General features: G+C 38.0%; 1 long non-coding RNA gene across 2 annotated transcripts; it reads left to right on the top strand.

Annotated features, from left to right (window-relative positions):
* Positions 1-88: 88 nt before the first annotated feature.
* Positions 89-2,420, top strand: LOC120318932. 2 transcript variants are annotated; one of them, XR_005559624.1, is made up of 2 exons: positions 89-224; positions 2,261-2,420. It is a non-coding gene; the product is annotated as an uncharacterized LOC120318932 (long non-coding RNA). The 2 variants fall into 2 exon arrangements; XR_005559625.1 differs by having other exon boundaries at positions 99-224; positions 764-2,420.
* The last annotated feature ends 8,970 nt before the right edge of the window (positions 2,421-11,390 follow it).

Here is an 11,390-nt window from a genome sequence, read left to right as displayed (position 1 = left end):
GGGTCGGATGCGAGTTTCGCTGCGTTCCTCGAGACGGTCCCTCTTTCAATAAAAGCGTGGCTAATTTTGGCGCCGACTGCTGCGCTCTCTTTGCCTGGAAAAGTGGGGTCATTTTAGTTGTGCCGGCATCGCCGTGAGAGATTTCCTGCAGCTTGAAGGAAGGGAAAAAACTTACGACCACAATGGGACCCAAAAGTTCTGTGGTTAAGCAAAACACTTCTTAAGTGAGTTTTGTCCTGTATTACGATCTTCCTTGTCACAGTTGTTAAGTGAATCACTGCAGTAGCTAAGTTAGTAACCCAGTTGTTAAATGAATCTGACTTCCCCGTTGACTTTGCTTGTCAGAAGGTTACAAAAGGCGATTCTCACGACCTTGGTGACTCATAAATATGAGTGAGTTGCCAAATGTCTGAATTTTGATCACGTGACTGTGAGGATGCTGCAGTGGTCATAAATGTGAAAAACTGTCATAAGTCACTTTTTTTCAGTGCTGTTATAATTCTAAATAGTCAGTAAATGAACTGTTGTAGGTTGACAACTACCTGTATTTATCAAACTTGTATGCCGCCCAACAAGCCCAAGGCGAAGAATAAGCCATGCAGATGAACTGTTTGATGAATTAGTTAAATCATCATTTTAGCCATTGTCTATCCACTGCAGGATGAAGGCCTCTTCCGCGTGTTTCCAACCAATCGGTCTTGAGCTTTTGTTTGCCAATTGGGACCACAATACTTGCTGATGTTGTCAATCCATCTTGTTTTAGGTCTTTAACGGATGTTTTTATCAAGTGGGATCCATTCTATGACTGTCTTGATCCACCTGCCATCAGTTCTTCTTGCTGTGTGACTAGCCCATTTACTCTTTTGATGATATTGTATACTTTTGTTTGTTCTCTAATCCATGTGCAGGTCTTTCTATCTTGTCTTGTAATGCTGAGCATGTAGCTTTCCATGGCTCTTTGCGCTACTCATAGCTTTTATATTTATTGTGAACTGGTTAAATAAGATGGATAATTTCTAGTGGACAAATCTGTAGGCCAGGGGTATCAAACTGCCAATACGCAGGCCGGATGGGTCACACGAAAGTCACGTCCACCCCAGCTCCGGCAAAGGGAAAAAGTCACAATACATCGTGACACATCATGTGATGCAGTGAGTTTGTCACCCCTGCAGATCAGGACCAGCATCCTTAGCAATAAGAATATTTCAGCAGTGGAACTAATTATCAACTGAGCTGGCTCCCTTTCATTGAACATGTTCAAACTGAAGCTGGACAGGCGTCTGGGATGTGCTGTCGATAGCTGATAGCCTAAAATGGCAACTTCTAACTCTTATTCTATAATTAATGGATTTTCAGAATGTGCCCAACCAGATGCTGCCAATACACCCCCAAGTTGTACATAATGACATGTCATCAGTAGCAAATTCCAAATCAAACTTCCTACTAGAATCTCTTTGATGAAGTTTGGCAGCTTTTAAAACTGGTAGTAACTGCAAATTTAAATGCTTCCGCTCTAGTTTCAATAGACCTTTGTTCGACTTACTATGAGCTCGGACAGAACAGTAAGTACTGTTTACATCACTTTGCATGAAATGTGCAAAGTTATGTAAGAGCTTTCAGGCCTGATTGAGTACAGCAATGGAAGGCAGTACTGTATGGATGGGATGAATGCCATTGATTCACCTGATTGCCATTCTTGGTGATCTGCAACACCTAATCTTGTTACAGGATGGGTCATTTTTAAAGCTGTTTAAAGATACAGGCAATCCTTATTTACTGAATGTCTTGTGCACTAACTGTATGACGTTACAACAGACCATTATAACCATCACAGCATTCTGTGGTCACATGAATTCCATTCGCTTTGCAACCAGTTTGCAATAAGCAGACTTAATAAAGAAAATGGAAGTAAAATAAATCACAATCATATTTTTGCTTAGTAACCATGGCATTTTGCTTAAGCAAAGGAGAACTAAGGTCATGAACTCACATGATTTTTTGCTTAGTACCAAGTTGTCAGTCCAAGTCATGGTTACTAAGCAAGGATTACCTCTAAGTTAAGTAATCTTCTGTAAGCACAGATATTAGTGATATCTGATCTTGGAAAGAATCTTTCCTGCTTATGCTAGCATTATTATTTGCCTTGCAGGGCAGGAGGTGTTACTTTTACATTACTCAAGTTGTATTGAATGCTTACTACTTCATTCTCTGCTTGTATTCACTCACATACCAGTGCCACATTTGCTTCCCATCTTCTTAGGAGCTGCTCCTGTATTTCATCTGCATCAGCTAACGGGGGCACCTGGATCTGTTGAATGAGATATTGCAAAGTTGTCTGCTTATACCTGTTCCTCAAAGAAGAGAGGTTCTTTTTGCATTTGTAATAAACACATGACAATTCAATGCCTCATGTTATCCTATATGCTTGGTATACATATGTGTGAGTTTCTACGTGTTTAGCTAGGGGGTAGGGTGGGTTAAAACAACGATAAACATGCAATATCTGAAGTAACCTCCACAATTTATGTAGGTTTATATTACCAGTTGAGCCAAAGAGTTTGCTTACTGAGCTGTCTCTTTCTGATTATCATGTATAAATGAATGATGATATTGGATGAAAAACCAAAGGAAGTGTGGGTGCAACAGATACTTTCTGCAGTCATGCCAATGGATTCTTCCTAGTGGATCTTTGCAGTTTTTCAAATGAATGTTACTCAAAATGAAACACGTTATCCTTGAACTTATGGCATCAAAGCCAGGAGAAATACCGAAGATTCCAACTTGCATGTTAGCTTTCAGAAGAACAGATTTTGATGTACTCAGACAAAAGGTAGATCCATTGGCTTGAAATTCATAAGGAGAAAAGCACCCGGGAAGAAGTGGAAGACTGGAAAATGAAATTTGAAAGGTGCAAACTATTTCTGCTAGAAGGAAGAAGGGGAAATTGGTCTCTATTTAGACCACTGTGATACATACAGTTTTTTCTGAAGTATTTGAGAAGAAAAAGGGACCTACATAGGAAATAGAAGTATATAACCAAAGAAATATACATGTCAGTTGCCAGGATCTGTCTGTCACTTTGACATCAATTTTGGGCAAGATTCTTGAGCAGATAATTAAACAGCATGTTTATGAACGCTTTGGTAGGAATGCAACAATTAACAAAAGCCAGCATGGTTTGCCAAAAGATGATTAGGGGACTGAAGGCTAAAACATATAAGGAACGGCTGCTGGAATTGGGTATGTCTAGTTTAATGAAGAGAAGGACGAGGGGGGACATGATAGCAGTGTTCCAATATCTCAGGGGCTGCCACAAAGAAGAGGGAATCAAGCTATTCTCCAAAGCACCTAAAGGCAGGACAAGAAACAACGGATGGAAACTAATCAAAGAGAGAAGCAACCTAGAACTAAGGAGGAATTTCCTGACAGTTAGAATAATTAACCAGTGGAACAACCTGCCTCCAAAAGCTGTGAATACTCCAACACTGGAAGTTTTTAAGAAGAGACTGGGCAACCATTTGTCTGAAATGGTATAGGGTTTCCTGCCTGAGCAGGGGTTTGGACTAGATGACCTCCAAGGTCCCTTCCAACTTTATTATTATTATGATGATGATGATGCCAGGCTAAGCCTCTCTTTTTTCTGACAGAATTGCTATTTTAATAGATTTTGGAAATGCCTCAGACATAGTGTACCTTGATCTCAGCAAATCATTCAGTGGTGTTTCTCATAATAACCTTAACATAATTGCAAAATATACGCTATGTGTTACAATATACTTGATTGTATATATGTGAAAAGATGGGTTCTGTAACTGATCACAGATATGATCCAACAGAGTGAAGGAGCTGCTAAAAAGACATGCTATTCTGAGATATATAAACAGGAGCATAGATCAGGAACTAATTTTATCTGGGTTCACTTCTAGATGCTGCAGTCTAAAAAGCACATTGACAGTTGTAGCTATTTTGGAAGGGGGATGCCAGAATGGTGAGGGATCCAGAAGGAAAGTCCTGTGAGGAGCAGTTAAAGGGACTGTGTATAATTAGCCTGCAGAAGGCAAAACCAAGACAAGGCCATTATTGCATTAGATACATTTTACAATTCGAGTCTGCAGTCAAACTCATTTATCATTCCTACATGCTGACTTCCAATTTCTAAGATATCTAGCCATTAGCTATGCTGCTTAGGATTGTTGGAAATTTTAGTGCAGTAATATTTGGAAAGCCAGATTTCATATTTCCTGTTCTACTCTGACTTTCCTTGATTTCTTCTAATATCCTGTTGTAATAGTCTGTCTCTGAAAAAAGAAGGCAGTTTAACCATATTCTAGATATGTCTCTTTGGAAGAAAGCCACATTAATCCAGTAAAGTCCATTCTTGGATATATAGGACTGCAGGCCATCAGCAAATCCAGGCATTTAAAGGAGGATTAAATACAAATGTCAAGCCATAGCATGTTCTAAGCAAGGGAAGGGATCTTCTAGATATTGTTTACTCAAATTTATATTAGTGCCAGTCAGTATGGTAAGTGAAGTAAGATATAATGGAGTGGCAACAAGAAAGTTGTGTATTATTTATAGACAATATTATAGAGGAAGCAACATGCCTCTATAAATATCTTTTAAGAATGATGAATGGGCAAGTTTATATTTGGAAACCAGCACCCACAGGTATTTGACTCCCTTACTCTTGGTATTTCTGAAAAACATGAAAAGATTTATTAAAGGAGTGGGCTTTTGAGACCTAATTTGATGGTGGCTAACCAGCTATTTTTATCTATGTTTTTCCAAGTTAACTTTAGGGATGGGATATAGTGGAAAGCTTTTCTGCTTCATAGTTTACCATGGAAACCTCCTAGAGCCATTGAAATAGGCACTTTTAAAAAACCTTAATATTAAAATGAAGAAATGTAAACAATATTTGGTATTGTATCAAAGTTCTGCAGGATCAAGTTATTCCTGTGGTAGATGTCAGCCTACAACCACCAAGAGGTTCTATGTCTGTCAGGAAAAAAAATCATTCATTTCTTAGCTGGGAAAAGTTTAGGAGATTTTTTTTTTTTTTTGCCTAGTATTTTATTGCTAGGAATGTAGTGCTTTGATATGCACAAGATGTGTACAATGTGCATTTTAGAGTGAGATTTCTTATTTAGTAATAGTAATAGTAGTAAAGTTGGAAGGGACCTTGTAGGTCATCTAGTCCAACCCCCTGCTCAGGCAGGAAACCCTACACCATTTCGGACAAATGGCTTTCCAGTCTCTTCTTAAAAACTTCCAGTGTTGGAGCATTTACTGCTTCTGCAGGCAGGCTGTTCCTCTGGTTAATTGTTCTCACTGTCAGGAAGTTTCTCCTTAGTTCTAGATTGTTTCTCTCCTTGATTAGTTTCCACCCGTTGCTTCTTGTCCTGCCTTCAGGTGCTTTGGAAAATAGCTTAATTCCCTCTTCTTTTTGGCAGCCCCTGAGATATTGGAATACTGCTATCATGTCCCCCCTTGTTCTTCTCTTCGTTAAACTAGACATACCCAATTCTAGCAACCATTCCTTATATGTTTTAGCCTCCAGTCCCCTAATCATCTTTGTTGCTCTTCTCTGTACTCTTTCTAGAGTCTCAACATCTTTTTTACATCGTGGTGACCATTTATTTTTCTCCTAGAATGATATTAACATTCTATGTAGTGCTACAATATAGTACAGGTGGTCCTTGATTTCCCTGCACCCTTCATTTAGTGACCATTCAAAGTTATGACACTGAAAAATGTGATCTATGACTGGATCTCGTAGTTACAACTGTCACAGCATCCTCATGGTCACATAATCAAAATTCACATACTTGGGAACCAGCATGTATGTATGACAATTGCAGCTTCCTGAGGTCATATGTCGCCATTTGCAATCTTTCCAGCTAGCTTCCGACAAAGTCAAATGGGGGAAGCCAGGTTCACTTAACAATTGCATGATTCACTAAATAGCTGCAGCAATTCACAAAGCCATGGCCAAAAAAGGTCATAAAATTGGACACACCTCATTTAACAACCTCCTTGCTTGGCAATGGAAATGCTGATCCCAATTGTGCTAATAAATCGAGGATTACCTGTAGTTCAGTGTTATGTGGAGCATATACCTGAATCCTCTATATGGTGAATTCACAGAGATTGCCATGCCTCCAATTTCCCTTCTCCTGCCAACAATAACACAACTAACATCACTATGTTTTTTTGGGAGAAAGCCTTCTGGAGTCTCTGAATCTAATGTAGAAAATTAATTGCGGAACTTTTTCCTAATAAATACTCATCTACTGTGGTCCTTATCCAGTGTCAGAGATTCCAGCTTCAGAATGTACATTACATGTGAACACTGCAATTGCAGGTTTGTTGATTATTGCCATACCCTATAAGGTGCACAGACACCTATAAACAATATGCATTACTTTTATTAAGGTCAAACTAATCAATATTATGAAGTATGGTGAGTTGTTGCATTCTGTTCATAATTTTTTGCAATCTTCTGATATAGTTAATCAAAAACTGAAGAGTTGCAAAGAATTTGTGTTGGGCTGATGCTTGTAGAACGTGTCCTCAGAACCTGAACCTGAATTTATATCCTCTTGAATAGTGTCTGACCTCATCCGGAATCTTGTAACATCTAAACATACTCTGCAGAATAGCAAGAGGTGAGGTGGGATGGCTCACTAGTAGAGAATAACAAAAGGCAAGGCAAAAAGAACAAAAAGTCTAAGCAGCTAAAATGTGGGGCAAGAATGCACTTGTATGAAATACTGCATGGAAAAGGTCAATTCAGAGATGGGAGAAAAAACAGCAAAGTGAAAACAGTGTCCTAGTAAAACCAAATACAGTAATAGGCTCTGAACTAAAGTGAGACAATAAAACAACGGTTCTGCCTCCAGGAGCTAATCAACAGTCTGAAACTAGGGTTATAAGTGATATTAGTAAAAAAAATAAAAATAGAATGGGCTACTGGTACAGAAGAGACAACAAAGTCTAACATGATGTATACTTATTAATCATTTAATTCATTAGCATGGGCAGCACATCTGTTGTTCATCAGGAAAGAATGCTTTGTGCTAATGCTAGATCAATCCCTTCCTGCCCCTGTCTGCTTGCTGCATGTGTGATGCACTCTTTTGTGTGTGCTTAATCTGTCATCAATTTAATCTAAGTGTGGGGTGAACCCATTATATGTTGTGAAAGAAATCAAAGCCTGGAGTGCAAGCTGGACAAACTCATTGCATGCAATTGCTTTTTAGGGACATGGAGCAGCATAGGGTTTACCCTTAGGAAACGGACTACATGTTTTAATTTCATCCAAAGTATTTTAACTCTTGCCTTTAAAGCAATTGGTTTTGTTTAAAAAAAGACATAGCCAGGATGCCTACTGCTGTGCCCAGCTTTCCAAGAGATGTCTCACTTCTGGGACTCATTTTAAAGTTGTCACTCCCTCCATTGTGTAATAGAAGATGCTGCTATATGCATTTCAATGAGACATTCAAACATTAAGGGATCTGTGGCCGTTAACAAAAGGCAAATCAAACTGTTGGGGCTGAAATCATCATAAATGTTTCGGTAATAAAATCCAGATGTTTGCCATTTTTAGTGTTGTGCGAACCTGTCAGCTTGCCCTGCTAATGGTACATGTCATTTTCAGGAACCTGCAACTGACACTTAAACATAACAATTAACTGGCAATATGGACCTAAAAATTAAGTCTTTGGATGCAGTTCACAAACCACCAAAGTACTTTCCCACAGATTACTTTACAGTACAATCTACAATAGGGCCAATTCATGACTAAGGAGTTTATTTTCACAAGTACTTCAGCATTTCAACTTTTCCTGCATCAATCATTTGCAAGTTGATGTGTTCTTCTGCCAGTTTGGTCTGCATTCAGTGTTGATTCTCTGTTGGTACTCCACTACAAGAACTCAAATATTTTCGTTTTTCTGGCATATCTAAATATCTACATAATCAGCTTCTTATGGTCATGGATTGATTGGAGTAAGGCAATTTCCCAAGACCACCGTGTCTTCTGTGAAAATGTATATAGAATTGATCCATATAAACACATAGAAGACAATATATGTAGCTCAGCATTGAACTGTGGAATCCTTGCTGCTCCCTGAGCTGGGTTTTTGCTTGAAGATCCTCATTAGGTACCATCATTATGTTAGTAAATGTGGAGTTTGATCCCTACTTATATATAGTAGCTTGCCCTTATCAGTATTGGTGTGGTTGTGGTTTTCTCCTTGGAAGTTCCTTGATTAGGATATTATTATCTGCTTGATAGTTTGTCTGGTGTTCTTTCATGCTTATCTGTGTGTAGGCTGCTGAAGAGGATGTGTTCTGATCTTTTTGTTTCTCTTTTAGTTTTTTATTGTCTCTTTTGAATGGGGTATAAATATGGTTTATCTCTATGGGTCCAGTGCTGGGTATTGTTTGCAATTCATTGGGAGGATCGATAGATATTGTAAAAAATATCAATTTATGTCATAATTGGAAGAATCACCATTTCATTTTGATGCTATCTTAGCTAATCACATTACATTATTCATAAAAGAACTGCACTGGTTTCCAAAGTATTTTGAAACACAATTACTCTTATCAGCTACATGTTCTAGATCAGATTATCAGCATATATGTCTCCTTTGTTTTAAGAGAAGTAATATTGTTTGTTTCCAGTCTGTGTGATTTCAGTACAATACAATTCTGTGTTTTAATTGTGTGTACATTTATTTTGAGACATGTTTTAATATCATTTTATTTGCTTAATAAAATATCCAAATTTGTATATCATTTTTTACTTCTGCCAGATTGCAGGCATAAATGAAAGATGAAGATTTTGGCATCACGAGGCAACATTTTTTTGATTATCTTTGGTATGTTGATTTCTTCAAATAAACTTACCAGTAATTCAGCATGTACCAAGGATGCAACCCAAATTTTTGAAGCATTTAATTTATGTAAAATATTATCCTCAAATTGAGAAATCAGTTGTTATTAATCTATATATTCAAGATCATGAACAAAATGTTCACTATTTTACTTGTTGATAAAACTAAATTCAGTATTTGCCTTCCTTATAATCTCTTAAAGGCCACAGTTTTGTTCATGCTTTGTGAAGATTCTTCCAAATATTATTCCAGGATTTGTCATGTATATGTTTATGAAGGCACCTGGTCTTGCGTCATGAAGCAGATTTGTGCACTGATATGTTTTACAGAAATGCCTTATGATTCATTACATGCGCCAACTGATTTGCATGGAAAAGGAACCCAGCATTTTGTTATATGTCAAAGAATGCTTTTCTTGATTAACTTTATGCTGAGATTGACTGGCAGAAGCTCATTTAAAGAATTTTCATCTTCTCTTCTGGCAAGTGTGGGTGTGCACAGTGGACATATGGAAAGAGATTTTTGTGCATCAGCTGTTGGAATTTATGTCATTATGATGCTTTTCTCCCTTCTGTGCACATTAAAAATATGATTGATATGATAAATGTGATAGTACGGTAATCCTCACACTGAAGAACTTGCTTATTTCTTGAAAAAGTTTCAAAGAAAATTTGAGAATTAATGCCAGTTAACTTTGACTTTCAAATGTGCAGTCTTTTATTTATAGAACTGAGAGTCTGCCAATGGAAAATCTAAGCCAATTCCTTCTACTACACTAAGTAGTATAACTTAAACCTAGATCATTATTTTTTAGATCCTATCTTTCTTTGTTAGATATTATTTTCACCTTGTTTCAATATACTTCTCCTTCAAAATGATAACCACTGATCTATCTCTCCATACGTACTTGTAGTCACGTTTGGCCTGCTTGAACTAAGGTGCTATTCTCCAACTCCATGGAGTAGATAAGTGGGTTTCCAGATAGGACACCACAGAAAGGGTCACAGGATATGACATACTACTATGTAATGTAGTCTTGATTGCTTTTGTCTGTAATCTTGATTGCACAAAACATCGTAGAGTCCTCCTTGTCAGTCTAAGATCAGGTATAGAATAGTAAAGTAATAGGGAAAACTGTACTTGTGTGGTATGCCAAAATTTAATCTATGCTGGGGACTTCCGGTTCCAGTTCGCGACATCTCTAGTCGCATGGGGAGACTTCTCTCCTCGTCGGCTAGCTTTCCCTCCGCCGGCAGACCCTTATGCGGGTCCAAAGTCGCCCTGGAGGGTGCGACTTCTGTCGAGGAGGCTCTGCTCGTTAGCTGAGGAGCAGCGGCTCCCTCAGCTGTCCAAGCCATCTCTGAGGGCCAACGGAGAAGAAGATCGGCCAGTAAAATGGCCGATCACCCTGCTGCTTCAAACTGCAAGTCAAAGAACATCTAAGCTGTAAGAACCCCCGTGGTGAATCCGGGTGAAACTTTTCTTTGTTATTCTCTCTTCTATTTTGTTTTTTGCTACCTGAAACAGCCCTTTTGGAATTACTTCCCTGGCTTGAAAAGGCAGCTTCTACATTTTTTGGGGAAGAAAGGCGTTCTATAAAAATAGAACAAAATTTTAAAGACTATATTTACTTTTATATTTTTTGGGGTACAGAAAAAAAATTCTGTTCTTTTCCTCTTTTTCTAAGAACTGTGCTATCATCCTATGCTGGAAGATTATTTCTTTTTCACATTATACTTTAAAAGATAGAAAAAGGGAAATGGCATTTGGAAAAGACCTTTTTTAACTTACTGAGGACATCTAGTGATGAAAATTTAAAACTACAGCCTCTGGTTACTTGGTTTGAAGATAGCTGACCTTCAAAATACTTTTGAAGAGGAAAGATAAGCTGGGTAACTGTGGTAACTGTGGGGGTGGATATTGCCTAAATTATATTAAATATAGCCTCCACAAAAAAGAAAAAAGAGACTCTTTTTTAATTACTATCAAAATGGAGAAACCTCAGTCACATTTAAACTGTACACTTATATTGGAAAAGATCTATGAGGCTACTGCAGAAATATGTGCTACAATGAAAAAGTTTACTACGGAACTAAGATCTAGGGATTTCACTTCAAATGTTCAAATGGATGTCCAGGCTATATCTGACTATGGTATAAATCAAAATATATTAGAAGAGGAATCAACAGAGATAAAAGAGGAACTTATTCTATCTTACAAACCTTCCATCTGCAACTTTGAGGAACAGAAGAAGCAAAGACTGAGATTTCAAACTACAAAGCAACAACACTTCAAGGAGGAGAGCATCTGCAACTTAGAGGAACTGAAGAAGCAAAGACTGAGACTTCAAACTACAAAGCAACGACCCTTCAAGGAGGAGAGATACAGACGTTTAATGCAGAGGATGGGATTGCTAATATTGCAAAGGCTACTGCAAGCAACAAAGACAGATCTACTGGCTGAAAGGGAAGCGTCCCTATGGAA

This window comes from Crotalus tigris, unplaced genomic scaffold (assembly GCF_016545835.1).
Source record: "Crotalus tigris isolate CLP2741 ecotype Arizona unplaced genomic scaffold, ASM1654583v1 scf7180000020579.960993, whole genome shotgun sequence".
NCBI lineage: Eukaryota > Metazoa > Chordata > Lepidosauria > Squamata > Viperidae > Crotalus > Crotalus tigris.
The sequence above is the reverse complement of the archived record's forward strand: the minus strand, read 5'-3'. Positions and strand labels throughout refer to the sequence as shown.